Below are 17,125 nucleotides of genomic sequence, written 5' to 3' on the forward strand. Positions count from 1 at the left end.
TCAATAGCATGCTATTACAAGGTACCCTGCACATGCCCCACTGTTAGCAATTGGTTTATCTGGAAGTCATGGTTGCTATTAAAACCTAGCTCTTTTGTTACTTGGCTATAAAAAAAAAGATCCCTAGAGCAAATGCAGAACTGTGAACTACAATGTGTTTGAGATGTATTATACTGTACATTCCTTTGTACAGCTGTGCTGTCCATTTACATAAAGGGATGTCAACTGAAACGGACGGATGCATTTCTTCCACTGTGCAACAGAATGTTGTAAATAGCAGCGCGATATCGCAAATATGCTGCACTGTGTGCTATATACAAATGGCATGGCAATAAAGTACCCATGAGACGATCCTTTAAATATGTAAGTTGCAGGTAGAGAGTGGATTTACATGAAGCTTGCTGATTGGCCAATAAAGAATAGTGTAAAGAAGCCCCTAAATGATCACACCAGAAATATAACCCACTAGGGAAAAAGACCCAGCACACCTTTTGCAAGGAAAACCAACTTTATTTCCACAAAAATATAAATGCGTCCGCAAAGGACTCTGTTTCCATGGAACGTTCTGCCAAAATCGGTACGAACAACACTTTATGAAGGCATACAGCATCAGTGACGTAAGTTACACAGTTTACAAATCCAAACGGCTGGTTGGTGGGACCCTATACATAGGTCACCTGCTCCATAAGGGATGCCAGGCTATTGGTCCCAGCCCAGTCTGTCCATCTTCTTCCACGTGGGCTCCTCCTTGCGCGTCATCAGGCATAAATCTGCAACTAATTGGCAATTATGTGAAGAAAAACAATACTGGCTCTATCTCTAACCTGATGTGCACTTGGTACTGCAGACATGGGCAAAGAGGATACTTCAAGGTCAATGCTTCTAACAAACTACAGCTCAATTCCAGACACGTTGGTGTTCAACCAAAGCTCCCCACCCTCGTTTCAGCTATGTTGTTTTATCCCTCCTGGCACCTAGCAGCACAAATCACGCGACCTATGGTGAAGGCAACCGATCCCTGTTTTCAGATCTTTTCTGATAGATAGGGAGTCTAACGGTTTTATGGCTGGTGGTCTGGAACTGACTGATACCTTGGAATGCTGGGGGTTTTGGGCGCTATTATTTAGAGCTCGGACAGGAAAGGTCAGAGGTTCGTGCACTCCTTCCCGTGGGAGTGCTTTTCACAAAGAGCTCTAAACCCCTTTGTGGCCTTGCAGGGCGCATTCCTTCGGGATGCGAAATGTTGGCAACATGAGAAAATGAAGAGTCTATGAACCTCTGCAGACCTGGCCTTTCTCACCAGTGCCCAAGCTATAACCTATCCCGCATGTATACGCTTTATTTCTATCTTTGTGGCTTGGGGCTGTGGCTCTGGCTCCAGCACAACGTTAGGCCTCGATTCCAATATGGCTGCTACTATGTAAGATGGCATTTGGTTCCCCATGTTCGATGGACCAAAAGAAACATTCCCCATCCTCAATGCACTATGGTCCTTTCCACCAACCCCCCTGCCCCCTGTACCCTTCCCGAGTCCCTACTGCACACTTCATAAATACTACATTAATACTACATTAACGAACTCCCATGTGAGCCCCCGTCCTTTTCACCCCTTCTTTCACTTTCCAATCTTTCAGCTTCCAAGTATGGAGGTGACCATTCCTTTGGTACCCATGCCTTACATTCGGACCATAAACGTTTCCCAGCCTGCGCATATTGTTCAGGGGTACATGTCATATATATACATCCTCCATACCCTGCTAAATCTACCCAGTGTTCTGTGCAGTTCTTGGGGTCAGGTGGGGGAACATGGGGGTGAAGACGTTTCTCTATCACAACCATGCTTCGCTTGTTTGGATCGTCAGTCTGAACTGGGCTATCTTATGTACCACAAGGTGCCTCCTGTACCCCAATTGAAAGCATAATTATTGCGCTGTTAGGCACTGCTTTGGCACAACACTGAAGCTCAAGCTGGCAAGTACAGAATATTGCCAAAACAAACCCGACCACAGGCACCAACATCTTCACTATCGCCTGTGTTATGTAGAGACTGTCTGTCATTCTGTGAGTCTGTGTTTTCACATGGAGTGTTGCTGTGTGAATGATGGAATGTTGATCTGAGGGTTCCATACTGAGGCAGGCAGTTAGAGCTCCCCTGCCTGGGCGATGGGGCCAGTGCTCATTCAGTCCATACTCTCATGTATTTGTCTTAATGTAACTGTAACCTAAGTGTCCGGAATAAACTTAAGATGTAACTCAAGACAAGCCTGCAAGTCACTTCGCAACATTGGCGACGAGTTGGTCTCTAAAGAAGAATCTGCGCAAAGAAGCTATCTGCAGGAACCTGCTGTGGGGGGTGCAGGAGAGAGGAGGACAAAGTGGTGGTCAGCACTGCCCCCAAAGATACAAGTAAGTCAACACCCATCACCCAGGGTTAAGGAAGGGAGGAGTAAGAAAGCCCCAGTGCCTTGAACTGCAGCAGTCCACAGGCAGCGAGGGAAGGTGGACTGAACACAAGGGGTTAAAGAAAGAAGTAGGATCTAGGAGGGAAGCCCAGGAAGGGAGCTAAGTCCCCAAAGTGAAGCAGCCCTATGGCAGGGAGGAGAGTCAAGTTTGTCAAGAGTCAAAGAACAGCTGGGTACGCCTCCCATTGCTGTATGTTCCCTTAAGCAGATAAAAAGGAAACCTGCCTTCATAATGAAAGGGAAAATAAACAGAAGTGGAACTGGGAAGTTCAACCTTACAGAGTCATAACAATGGGAAAGTTTGAACTTATGAAATGTTACGGTGCTGTGACTGAGTTTCTCTCTGATAAAATGACAGTTGGTTAGCAGGAGCTCAGACTTGATCTGCTGTCAAGTTGTGACTAGTGACACTACCTACAGGGGGAGCTGGTGGAGAAACGGAACGGAAGGATACCAACGTTCCGTGTAAAGTTGTGAGACAGGCGTAGCTTATTTTTTTTTCCAAGACTCTGAAGTTCTCAAGCGGTTGGTACGTGGCAAGTTGAGTGTGAGACAGGAAGCAAAGCAGCTGTAAAGTAAAGGACTTGTTCCATTGAGAAATATACGTGACTGTCTCACGTGGTAGCAATTGGAAGCCTTTAGAGTTAAAGCGATAACAGAAGAGAGATAGATGCTTCACGACATGACAGTGTCATGTGACCACGTCTGGAAGGGTACAAGAGGAAGCTTTGTAACGGATGCGAAGGAGAAAAGAAGTTTTGCAGTGACGGCGTTCGGAAGGCATCGGAAATGAAACCGATGCAAAGGGGAGTTTAGCAATTAGACACTGTCGTGTATAAGAGTGGCTTGACATATTCTAAGGGAGGAAGGAAGCTACTCTGCTTCACCGTTACGGACGTCCAGTAGTGGTCAACAGGTGAAATAGCAGCCCTGCAGGCCAGAGCAGTGTAGAGCCACGCTAAGGTGCCTCTCCCAGTACACTGTGTCACGTAATGACTGCATCATCAATAGAAAGCGAATTAAAAGCCTCGCCGTTTGTGACTCCATCGAAGAGTACATGCAGGTGTTGAAGTTAAAGAAGAGATGATACGGAGATGGTCCGGTCTGTACAAAGGACGGATAATGTATCCTTTTTGTTGATGAGGTGGTTGGTTAATACAAGGTAAAGCACTATGAGTTTGAGATAATATGATGGCGCATTTTACAGAATAAAGTTGCATGCCAGCCATGGAATTTTAGAAAAGTTGTGTTTACTTTTAGAAGTCAGATATGCTTTTCTAAAAGTAATGAGTGAGGTGCTTGTGGGTTGCATGTGTTGAAATGACGGAAGCGCTAACGGAAGAATGGGCTAGCATAATCTTTTGAGGCTTTTCAGGAGTTTAGTTGCTATTGCAACATGGACTTTTAGGAACAAAGTTATGTCATAGGGTCAAAAGATGACCATGGACTTTTAGGACGAAATTATAAGATGTTTTAGTATACTGCAGTCATAACATTGCTATTTTTGCTGTGTAAATGCAAATATGTAAATGTGCCTGACTCTATTGAGGTTGGATGTGAATTGGATGCACAAGGACCAAGGACTGTTATGAGATATAGTATGAGTCAGGTTGTCACTGCAGAGGCAGTGCCTCTGGTGTGGGGTGACACTGAGGTAGTAGTAAGCAATAGCGACTCTGGTGTGTGTGTCTCACAATTGTAATGAAAAGAGGTAGCGCCTCTGGTGTGACTGTTGCTAGGTAGTGGTGAGAGGTAGCGCCTCTGGTTTGGGTTGCACTAGTGGCATTTGAGTGAGGTAGGGCCTCTCATAAGTGTGACAGTGTATTTTGTGGGAGGTAGCGCCTCCGATGTATGCCTCATGATAGAGAGAGGTAGCGTCTCTGGTGAGTGTGATGCAAGTGTATGTGAGGGAGGTAGCGCCTCCAGTTTGTGTGGCACAATTGGTACTTTAGAGAGGTAGCGCCTCTGATGTGCGTGTCACTAAGGTATTTGAGGGAGGTAGCGCCTCCAGAGTGAGTGTGGCACAATTGGTGTTTGAGAGAGGTAGCGCTTCTGATTGTGAGTGTCACCAGGGTATTTGAGGGAGGTAGCGCCTCCGGTTATTGGGAAAAATTGTATTGGAGAGAGGTAGCGCCTCTGGTGTGCATGGACGCAAGTGTACTTGAGGGAGGTAGCGCCTCCGGTTTGTGGAACATCGTGATGTGCGAGACGTAGCGCCTCTGCTAATATGAAGTAGGCCTGGTATCAGAGTGGATTAGTGCCACATTGGATTGTTTCCACAATTGTTAAAGGAGGTAGCGCCTTCGTAAGTGATATTCTCTTATATGTTGTTGTGCCAAAGCATGTGCCTTCTCCGGAGTGTCGGTTTTGGCATGGCGGACTCATGCAATACTGCCATCGGGTTGTCAGTGGTCAAAAGCTGGGTACACAGATGGGTTTGGGATGTCTGGCCAGTGTCTCATGGTTATCTGCAGTATTTGATTGTATTGGCTAAGTTGGTTGCACCTGATAGGCTGAGTCTATTTGGCGTTTGAATTTGTGAGTAGTGCTGTGTTGTCTTTGCCTCCGGTTTAGATGGTGATGCGTTGCATTGAGACGGGTCCGGCAAAGTGTTATGTTGTGATTGTCTCAGTGTATGTGTGTGTGTCTGGTAAAGGAAGGAGATGTGTTATGTTGTGACCTTCTGTGTGTGTGTGTGGGTCTGGTAAGGGAAGGAGATGGGTTATGTAGTGACTGTCTGTGTCATGCTGTCATGCTGTGAGTCTGTGTTTTCACATGGAATGTTGCTGTGTGAATGATGGAATGTTGATCTGAGGATTCCATACTGAGGCAGGCAGTTACAGCTCCCCTGCCTGGGTGATGGGGCCAGTGCTCATTCAGTCCATACTCTCATGTATTTGTCTTAATGTAACTGTAACCTAAGTGTCCGGAATAAACTTAAGATGTAACTCAAGACAAGCCTGCAAGTCACTTCGCAACAGCCCCATCCAGGATGGTGCCCAAGAAAAAAGGTTGTCAAACCAGCCAGTCTCTTGTATGCCCGCTTCTGTTTGCAGAAGAGTGCTGAGAACGTACAGGGCCCCTGTCATAATAATAAATATAATAATATTAGTTTAGCATTTATATAGCACTATGAACCCTCAGGCATCCGAGTGCTGCATATTATTACCCACGGTGTGTGGTGCTCATTTATCGACCTCGGAAGGATGAAAGGCTGAGTTTGGCCCTACCGGGATTCGAACCTGCATCAGCAGGCTCTGCACAGATGTTAAAGCGAGCGCTCTACTTGCTGTGCTATCGGACCCACTAGGCAAGGGACCCATTTTCTGCATCATTAGGCGGTATGTGGGTACAGCAGGAATCGTCAATCTTCTTGCAGACCCCTATCTCCATGGCAGTGAGGAGGTCTAGCACATATCTATTCTGCAACATCATCTGCCTGATCGCGCACCTTTCCATCTTGATTGCGTTGAGGCCTTGTTCTGTGTCATTGGCTAGCTGGATCACTTCCCACTGCATGATTTGAAGCCACTTGGCATTTGATCAATACCAACGACATGGGTTAGACACGATAGAAGATGTGCACCATCCAGAGTTAAGTAATAGTTGGTTCGCAGACATGAGCTCAGTGGGGAAAACAAAAAGGTAATGGAAGCTGTTGCGTGTGCTCCTTGATTCCACACGTGTCGGTAGCCCCCAAGGTATTAACAGGAAATTCAGATTGTGGAAGCTCAATGTTTATTGTCTCTGACATTGTGCAGGCTGCGAAGAACGTTCCAGCGGTGGAAAGCCATCACCCAACGACAAGTAAATATAACAGATGAAATCTTCTGAATACAAGTCATAGTGAACCGGACGGAAGGAGACTGATATTCGAGAAGGGTCTGAGCTCAGAAGAGGGGGACCCAGGGGTGAAGAATCCTTACTCAAGGTGCAATACACAAGGACCTTTTGTTTGTTATTTGGAGCATATCAGGCCCTCTGAAGCAAAAGTCTTAACCACCGATGTTCCTGATATTGCTAGACACATTTGTGGATCTGAGCCCAGAAGAGGGGGGTTCAGGGGCGAAAAGTCATCACCCAACATACATACGGAAAGGAACATTTTGTTTATTATTTTGAACACATCAGGTCCTCAGATCCAAGAGACTTTTTGTAGAAAAGAGACTTCACAACGACGGTCGTGATACCCGAGAACAAACTGTTGTCTCGTGTTGAGAAAGCTCAAGCATGTGCTGTGCTCAGGAGTCCCGCCTTATCCCGTGCTCAAAATGCGGGGAAGGGAGACCCCGGCTACCACAACCTGATTTATCATTTGTGAATACTTCTTTCTTTCTTGTGAACCTTATCCCACACTCTTTTTGTATTTAGTTGTAAGGATTGGCAATTTGTTTTTTTTAGTATAGGCCGTTTTATTTGACAAGACGCCACTAGGATTGCCTTTAGATTTAGGTTTTGATTAGGCATTTTTCCAAACTACCCATACAGTTTAATAAACACTCTTGAACTGTGATCACTTGTGTCTGTCTTTACTGTTGCCACCATGAGTTCCTGACAGTACCCGGGAAATCTTGTGTGCTCGGAACGCATTCCCCCATGTGCAGACGTGCTGAGGTACTGTGAGTCAGTGAGCAGGGGTATGGAAAAGAAGGCGTTTTTAAGATCTAACACAGTGAAGTGGGTCACCTCTTTAGAGATGCTGCATAGTATTGTTGCAGGGTTTGGAACTACAGGAAATTCTGCCTGGACAATGACGTTTAGAGGAGGAAGGTCCTAGATCATCCTCCAACTTCCCCCTTTTGCCTTTTTTATCAGATAGATCACTGTGTTACATGGGGAGGCAGAGTGCACTATTATTCCCTGATTCAATCCTCTTTGTACAGCAGGTACTCTTTAGCTCGGGGCAACACTGCACCTGGCTTGAGTGTTATTTGAACTGGCGTCACCCCCTACAAGAGCCCCACATCGTGGCCGTTAGTTGTCCATAACCTTTCTGGTAATTGCTCTAAATCACTCTGTGAATGGGGGGCAGGACGACGAGGGTCAAGAAGGAACATTGTACCCTCCTGTATTGTACCATAATGTCACAAGGGAAAGAGATTGCTAACAATTTCTCCATCATTGTTCCTGTCCTCAAACAATTCTGCATCTGTCGCTTCCCTAAGGGGCACCGTTGGGTAAATACACAGCACTGTCTGCCATTCGCACTCATTGGTATCTGTCCCGACCACAACAAGCCTTTTAGAAAACGCATTCATACCCGGTAGATCTAAGGCAAGTATCATACTCGCCACAAGCTCTGGGGTTACCACGGGTCGGAAAATTAAATCTGATGGTACCCGTCTACATGCCTTGCCAATCTGGGGCATCGCATCAAGCAATACTGCTCTTCCATAGACAAACATGTCCGGGTCTACGGGGATGCTGCGGACCCCCACCGCTCCTCCTTGGGCCTGAATGATAATCATTGCCCTTAAGGCACACATACCTGGAGTGGCGCATACCACCCCACAGTCCGTAAAGGAAATGGTCATGTTCAGCTTGCTCAACAAATCCTGTCCCAACAGATTTATGGGGGAGGCCTTGGCGTATAGTACGGGTGTACGCACCGCTTTCTCTCCTATTTTGGTAGCTACCTCTTCTGTGTAGGGAACCGTTGTGACAGCCCCAGAGAATCCCTGCGTGTCGAGAGTTTCACCTGAAGTTTCCTTCACTGATGCAGGATTTAGTGGCACCTGTATCGACCATAAAGAAGAATTGCTTATTACCCATCTCAGCACTGACCAATGGTTCCTCTTCAGGGTGGGTAGGACTGGGCATGCAAGAGATTTCTGTGAGCTGTCCTAATCAGGATATATATTAGTACCTGGGAACGTGAAGGGATTTCCTCCCATAACACTGACCCCTCGGGTAGGGTGCTACCGTTCCATTCAGCACTCTATTGGGTGTCAGCATTTGGCCTCTGTACAAGGTGCTCTGCTGGGTCGCTTGTGGCTGCACACTAGGCTGCGTTTGGGCATGCATGTGTGGAGGGTTTGGGAGCAAATGGAGGTAGGCCTGGTGTATTTCATACGGTATGGAGGTGAACCTGGGTGGCTGCGGTAGTGCTGTGGCAGGTTGATTGTATGTGTTATACCCCGCCCCCTGCCTGCTTCTGCACTCTCTTGCAAAATGTTGCCATTGCACACAGCTCCAGCACTGAGACGTCCAATACCACCTCTGGGTTCCATCCCACCAAACCCCACTCAGCCTCCTCTGTTCCCTTGGAACCCTCCTCTTCTCCACTGCAGACCTCCTTGGTGCCACTCAGGATACTGAGGCGGGGGTCCGCTGAACCACTGCCCCTGTCCTTCACCTGGCCAAAACGTTGCTATTCTTACATCTGCGTGAGCTGCCACCTGCTCTGCTGAATTTGCCTCAGTGTTCGCCGTCACAGCCTCTTCTACTCCTATTTTAGCCAACTTCTTCTGTACTAGTTGCTCTTCCTCCGACCTGAAACCTTTCAGTCGTTTCCTTTCTCATTCTTTAATCCTTTTACAATGGTGTATTATTAAGGTCTGAAACTCGGCCCACCCCTTTGCCTCTTTGCCCACCATCTTGTCAAGCGCTTTCTGAAGTTCTTTGGGCCCCTTTTAACAACAATTAAAAAAAAGAGGAACTGATCGGTCCCACTAGTCACCAGTCTCCGCTCGCCACATCTCCTACACTTTTACAATGTACTGAGCAGCATCTTCATTGTCCCCTATGGTGTACTGTATTATGGACTGCAAGTTCGGTATATCAGGGTACGCTCGCCACAGTGCATGACACACTTGTGCCCTAATATTGTTGAAAGGTGCCCTATCGTGCAAATCATCATCAGGTTTTACTCCTGGGTACCCTGCCTTGACCCACACATCTCCGGCCTGGTCTCCCACAATTGCAACAAGTAAGCTTTTCATGTCTCCCACCGCCACAGAAACCCCAGCTGTCTGTTTCTCGAAGGTGTATATCCACTTCCCAGCCCCGGCAGTAAGGGGCGGGAACACCTTGATCAAATTATTTTTATCTATCTACGCCCATGGCACATAATGCACCCTCCCGGGTACCTTGTGTAATAACAGCATTTGCTTGCCTACTCCTCGCCCCGCTCTCCATTCGCCACTTTCCCTTTTCCTTGCCATTGCTACCTGCCCAAAACTGCTCCTCATCGCTCGCCGCACAAACTTTCTAGTTTTGGTGTAATTTTTGGAGCCCCTTGTGCCTCACCTCCTCGAACTCTTCCACATTGTCCCAGTCTCCTTCCAGTACCTCCCTGTCCGACCTCACTGTCCTGTAACCTGCACTTTTGCCCCTCGATCTCTACTACTGTGCTTCTCGACATGCACATCCTTAATAGGGCTGCTATCCAGTCTTAACAAAATACTTTGGCCCTCCACTCATCCAACCCACACCCTGGTTTGCTCTCCCCTTCTTTTACTGCCTTCAACCAAGCCAGCTCTGCTTGTGTTGCCTCCAGTGCAGCCTCTCTTTCTGTGATTTGGTCTCCCATTGTGTAATGCTGTTTGGGGTTGGTCGATATGGGGGGTACAGCAGTGGCAGGCGGAGTAACATATGTTGGATTGGTGTATCTTGTGGCTGGGAGGGCGGTGAGTGGATAAAGCCCCTCTCTAGGCATCAGCTGCGACGCTTCCTCTGGCGCCGTTGTGATTACTGCATTTGAGGGGGCATTATCTTTGCGTCAGGGTATACACCCGGCGGTATCCTCCACCACAAGTCCAAAATCTCTTTTCGCATTCTGCAGTTGTTTACCTTTATACTTAGCAGTTAGAAACGTGCTCATGTGCTCTAATATCACTCTGTTATTAGTAACGTGCTCTGGTCAACGGTGGGGCATTCCCCCTTGGGTCTCTACCATCGCCCAGTTACCTACGGGTCCGGTGCGCCATACAAATGAATAAAACAAACCATCCACTGCTTGTGGTACTTCTCTATCTTATCCATGTACAATGGCAACGCACTGTACATATACTCCAGCAGAGTGATTCCCCCATACTAACACGGATATATTCAAAAGAAGCTTCTAGTTGAACATCGCACATGGTGTTATAACTGTCACTACCAGTCCTCCGTTACATCTCCCGGTCACCCACTGTTCACGCCCCCGCCCTTGTTACACTCACTCCCACACTTCTCCCACCTCACACAATTTTCACAAGCTCTCCCCTTGCCTCCACTGAGTTCACAATAATAGCTCAATACACTAAAACAATGAACTAAAATAATAAGCTAAAACAACAACCACTACTTTTTCTCTTCACCCCACCCGGAATATATTGGGCACACAAAGCTGATCCCTCCAACTATACAGTGCTCCTACCTTTGTATCCCCCTTATCACATTAAAAAATGGCGCCACCTTCTCCCCTTACTCTGAGAAGATCCCACACTCTTTTTCCTCCTTGTAATCTCCTTAATAATATAAAAAATACAAAAACAGCCTTGTGGCCTTTTCACGCTCTCCCGTCACCCACACACACCTCACCTTCCCCACTCGCTCTTACTCCCTTTGTCGTCGCTCGCGAGAGGTGTACTTACATTTGCATGTTCACCTGAACTCCTCCGTCACGGGGTCCCAACAATGGCTTGCACCCTCCTAGAAGCTGTGCCCCACTTCAAAGAGCAGACAGGAATTCTGTGAAAACGGCTCCAGTACAACGATGCGGGTTGAACGCTTGGGACTGGTCACTCTAGTTGGGTGTGGCCCCTCCAGTGATGTGGCCTGGAAGCCTCTGTTTTCATGGGGTTCGCCGGAATCACGCCGGGGTCACCAGAAATATAGAGGCGACCCTGAAAGCTCACACCAGAATAAAATACAACCCACTAGGGAAAAAGTCTTGGTTTGTTAGTGTCAGTGATGCCAAGTATAGTTCCACCAACCCTATTAGAGTATATTCTAAATGTATCTGGGGACTGCACTGTCTGCAACAGGTGGGGGGATGGCTAACACCTAACTAGTCAGAGTTAGGCCAATATGTAAGAAAGTGGTCTTGAACTGACTGGTACCTTGGAATGCTGGGGGTCCTGGGACTGTGGCTTTTTGGTGCTATTATTTAGAGCTGGGACAAGAAAGGTTGGAGGGTCATGCCCTCCTTCTCGTGGGATCGCTTTTCACAGAGCTCTAAACCCCCCTCCTGGCCTTGCAGGCACATTCCTTCCGGGATATGAAATGTTGGCAACATGAGACAAGGAAGGGTCTATGAATCTCTGCAGCACTGGCTTTTCTCACTGGTGCCCAAGCTACAACCTATTCCTGCATGCATACGTTTTATTTGTTGTGGGATACATTTACCCACTCAGCAGTACTTTTCCACATCACCAAGCTGTACTTCAGCAGTTAACAGCAGAATGGCTGTGCTGGCTCCTTTAAGCGCCATTGCCCCGCATCAAAACTGCGTTTGCAGCTGCAAAATGATGGCTGCACGGTCTTGCCAAGGACCTATTGGGCAGGATGGAACAAGGGGGCACACTGAGAAAGCCTGCCAGTGTGTTTCTTGCATGCACCAAGAAGAAAATTGAGAAGCAGCACTGCTTTGCTGCTTGATCCACATTCCCCTTGAAAAAGGAAATAATGGGTCTTTATAATGATGGCGCCCTGATGCTCTTCCTCATCTGTTCAACCTTAAACAGTTCGGCTCCTGGGAGATCTAGTTGTGCCCATCCCCATTCAGATTGTGCCAGCAAACGAGAGCACTGTCACGGAATGGCAGGCTGTGTCAGGCATGCTCTGGGAAGTCACCAGAAACTTTACTTTCAGCCGTACATAAAAGCGCTTGACTTTTGGCTACAAAGTGTCAAAAATAATAAACCCTGCAAAAAGAAACACTAGCTCTCTGTGCATATGTCAATTTCAAGGGACCTTTGCCTTGTACAGTGTGGTGTAAGAGAAACTAGCTAAGGTTACAAACAATGTTGGGAAGTCAGATGGAAGAGAAAACCTTTCTAAAAGGGACAGCCCAGCAGACTTCACCATGTGTTAAAATGCACTTTTGCAAATAAGGAAAAATGCCCGTTTTAAAAGTGTAATGTTGAAAGTAGGCCCCGTCTTGGCCTGGCAATGTAAAGGGGGGTTTATTGGGAAACAGATATGGGATGTTTTAGTTCAACAGGCTTGCTGCTGATCCAGAACAAAATAAAATAAAGAAATAAAGGCATTGGCTATACTGGAAAATTAGCCAAACAGGGTTCTACTATGGCTCAAGTGACAGTTGGGGGCTGCGGATTCCCCCAACAGGAGCCACACGAGCGTTCTGGAACACATATATGTTAATTGCTGCCTTGAAAACTCTGAATAGGCCAAGAGAAAGATATCACAAGCTCATCTGACTTGTGTCTGTGCTCCAGCTTGAGACAACAGATTCTGGGACACCTACGTGTTACTTCTGGAAGTGACAACAATCATCCACTCAAACCAAGGAGCTCCAAAGAAAAACTCCATGACAACCCTGGGCTAAGCTGACCTTTGGGGTAGCCTGGAAAGACATGACCATATTTGGAGGACAAAGGCGGCCCCATTTGGCTCAAAATACTATTTAAAGAATACACTTTTAAGACTTCATTCTATAACCGGACAGCGCAGTAATGTAAAAGTTGTACAGTTTAAATATGATTTTCGTGGCTTTCAAACAAGATATCGTGGCTGTCCATAGCATGTATGGGACACAAACGCCAGGAGAATGTGAATCATGGGGAAAGTACATATGATGGAACGTTAAAAATTAATGGACATATGCCCTATGATAATATATACACACACCTAAATTGTGGGATTTTGGGTGAAGCAGTCCTCACTAAAATGACGAAAAATTATTAGACGGACGAAACAAAGTCCTACAAACGCGAGCATTGGACTGCCATGCTCTGTGTGGAATATGTAATCTGCCTATGTAGTTTGCTAGAGTGCCACAACTGTATAAATGTGTGATTTATGTTAAGATTGATTTTAGCAAAAGTAACTGTGGGATGATCCTCTGCATTGTAAAGCTCACATCATAAATCTGATGTCATGCCCCTGAAACCCAACCATCCGACAGCAACGCGGTCACAATCACCCCTGACCAATCCAGTTGTTAGAGGCATGCCCAGCCTAAACCTGCCCCACCATATAATCCTAGGATTTCACCATGCGTTATAAATAAGAGGTTGACAGAGGCAGACACTTTCTCCTGAATTTCCAGCGCCTGCGTATCCAGACATTGCAGATCCATGTTTGGAAGATTCCAGATCCTACTGCCAGGCCAAAGCATTGCTGACCCTATACCAGCAAGGCCATTGATCCAGAAACCCCAATAACAAAGGGAAAAGGCTGTGGTACCCTTTGGGAAGTATCCTGTGACCAACCAAACCGGCATTTTGTCCACTACCTGCATGCCCGCTGTACCCTTGACATCCAGTGACCAGACTTGCCCAGCTGTTTGCTGTGAGGGGCGCCCCCCATGTTGTGACCAGAGTTTTTGAGTCCAGAACCCGGTTGACCGTCCCAAATCCCTAACTCAAGAGCGGATTGCGAGTATTTCCCCACCCCATAGCAACACATAGCCTATCCCATCTTTACCCTTTTTCTTTATCCTACTCTCTAAGTAATTCTATTCATACCCTGATAACTTGCCTTAAACTGTTCTAATTCTCTGTACATATTGTCCTTGATTACCTAGCGTCAGCGCCACTTTTCTATTCATTTATGTCTTGCATAGATCATAAGTCCTTAGTCATATTTTGAATAATCGAATTAATTTCCACATAAAGTTGAACGCGGGTTGAAAAGGTTCATGTTGCGAATCAACCTTGGAGCGTACCGTGTCTTTCTTTAACAAGATTGTCTTAATAATCTAGTTTAAGTAAAACTTGCCTTTCTTTCCAAACCGATTTTCTAACTGCTTTATTTTACCAAAAACCGAATTTCTTCTACCTTGTAAAAATCTCATCCAATTGTCCAGCTAAAGTCACTCTTTCACTTCTATATTGTCCCTATGATGTGCATCTATTCCCCAGCCTAAAAACCCGATACTGCTCATTTCACCCTTTTTTTTTAAACCGTTTTGACATTTAAAACTGAAAAAAGGTGAAAATGCAACATTTAGACGTGTGATTTTGACTGGACCAGGGTTCTCACTTTCAAATTGCTTTTGAACTGTATGCCTTTTGTGATACCTTGCCTTATAGTTGCTAGTTATATGACATCCCTGATACTGTGATAAAATGTATGTACCTCATTATTTAACCACACATTTCATTATCTGTCAAACTCAGTATGTCATTTTTAGCAATTACAAAGGGTTTTTGCCTCTTATTTTGTGGGGGAAGGTCGGGTTGGATTCTGTTTACTGCCTCAAATTCCTGACTCCTTGCTGATTCTTTCTATCCACTCAGAATTTGATTAATTGTGGGTTGATGGAACATTGCAGGTGGAAACCTTAAGTGCTCCTATTGATTTGTGCTTTGGATATGTTCTTGTACAAAGTTACCCAAGCGTATTTCAGTGGTTTTCATTGGAATTATCATCCTATTGGCGATTGCTGCCCAATATAAAAGTTGTGTGATTTTCTTTGAACTTAAAATAAATAAATATTGTGTTACCACCCACAAGCCTGGTTCATGGTCCATTGTGACCCGGGGTATTAAGGGGGTGTGAGACGTGTTGGGTGTAACTCGGTGCCGCGGCCCTGGCTGCAGCACGTTAGGCCTCGATTCCAAAATGGCTGCCATGTAAGATGGCGTTTGGTTCCCCATGTTCGATGGACCAAAAGAAACATCCCCCATCCTCTCTGCGCTATGGTCCTTGCCAACACCCCCATCGCCCCACCCCGAGACCCTACTGCACACTTGCAGGCCCCGGTCTCATCCGAAAGCGATGGGGGGCCTGGGGCGATCGGCCCTCCTTCCCAACAATAGCTACAATACTCACGATGATGTATGCGTGGCTAGTGTCTGAAATCTACCCCAAGACCTTCACCAGAAAACTAAAGAAACGTAGCAAATAACCAAAATTATCACAGTATCCGATTTAGTCATGGTGGCACGAATAAGACTTCCTCCACGGACCTGGGGCAAGGTGCAAAGGGTTAATAGCTGAAATCTGACGTATCTATATGCACAAGTTTGTGCAAAGGCTTTTGTGTGTGGTTTAGATCTTTTAATTGTGTATTTATTATTGTATACAATCTGCTTGAGGTTACTGCGGCACCCAACCCAACAAATCCCTGCACACCACTACTGTCTGCCACCCCTGCCAACAACAAGCATTTCTTCAGTTCATTCACAGCGTATGATGATTGCTCGCTTGTCGAACCTGTGGAAATGACTAATCGCACCATGCCAAAATACCCCATGTGCAATCCTGCCATCTGCTGCTATTCCCAACAATGGCAAAGCTTCCAATTTAACTGTACCCAATGTTAACTGTGCATTTGTTTGTTAATGTTTTTACCTTAACTGAACCAGATCTTGCTAACGTTTTTACATTAACTGAACAAGAACTTGCTTATGCTTTTACCTTAACTGAACCTGATGTTAATTGCTTGTTCACTGAACCTGTGGAATTTGTTGCACCTGTACCCTACCTAAAAGCTTGCAATGGGACACCATTGTCCACCGAAACTGCCAACAACAATATTGATCTTAGTCTAACAGTACTCAATGGCAATAACTAACATACCGAACCTGGGCTTATTGCTACAACGGTACCTAGTCCAAATAATCCTAACATAATACACTTGCCCACAGATGCCAACAACCACGCTCATGCCCCCAGCCTTACGACAGCTAATACCAAACCATCCATACAGATGGAGCCTATCATGAAGTGTCCCACTCCTTTCACCACTGCCCAACTAGCAAACCATACACCCTCTCCAGATCACATCTCATGAGCTTTAATCAACGCCAGATCCCTCCTAGCCCATGCTCTGGACATATCTGACCTTATCACCTCCAAAAACCCTGACATACTCTTTATCACCGAAACTTGGCTTCAAGCAGCCCCAGGCCCTTCCCTCTCCTTGGCCATTCCATAGTGTTATACCATTTACAGGAAAGACAGACTACTTTCCAAAGGAGGTGGAGTCGCACTCATAGCTACCGATCACCTAACCTTCAAAGAGATACCCAACCAAACCTTCCAATCAGGGGAATTACAATCAGACTAGCACTTCGAAACATATACCTGGAGACCTGTAGATGATGTGGAAGGTAATGTTATTGATATTACCTTCCACATCAATAACCGACACCCTGTAACTACTACAAATTATTTCAACCTGTAACTCTGTCGTAATTTTACTCTGTCTCCTTGTAACTGCATTTACTCACTGCGCCCTTGTATAATAATGTAAATAATGTATAGCAATGCAACTAAGTTGAGAATATACCTGTAATGCTTGCGCCCTCATACCTTCTGGTCCAGTGCGCCATATAAATAAATAAATAAACATCTACAGGTCTCCAGGCCCACCCCAGTCCTTCGACGAAGACATAGCCACCATCCTGGCCAAGAACACCAAACCCTCCTCTAGAATAGTCATTCTTGGCGACATCAATCTCGGCCTCTATGTTCCGGCAGACCACAATGCAACAGATATCAACAATACAATCACTGCACTAGGCTTCATCCAACGCATCTGTTTCCCA

The 17,125-nt window shown here is 46.1% G+C and overlaps 1 protein-coding gene across 2 annotated transcripts in view; it reads right to left on the reverse strand.

Moving 5' to 3' along the window:
- The window catches only part of BTRC (beta-transducin repeat containing E3 ubiquitin protein ligase), a 2,926,431-nt gene that overhangs the window by 2,043,725 nt on the left and 865,581 nt on the right, over positions 1-17,125 (reverse strand). The window lies entirely within an intron of this gene.

The sequence above is a fragment of the Ambystoma mexicanum genome, chromosome 8, assembly GCF_040938575.1.
Source record: "Ambystoma mexicanum isolate Mex_15411 chromosome 8, UKY_AmexF1_1, whole genome shotgun sequence".
Taxonomy (NCBI): domain Eukaryota; kingdom Metazoa; phylum Chordata; class Amphibia; order Caudata; family Ambystomatidae; genus Ambystoma; species Ambystoma mexicanum.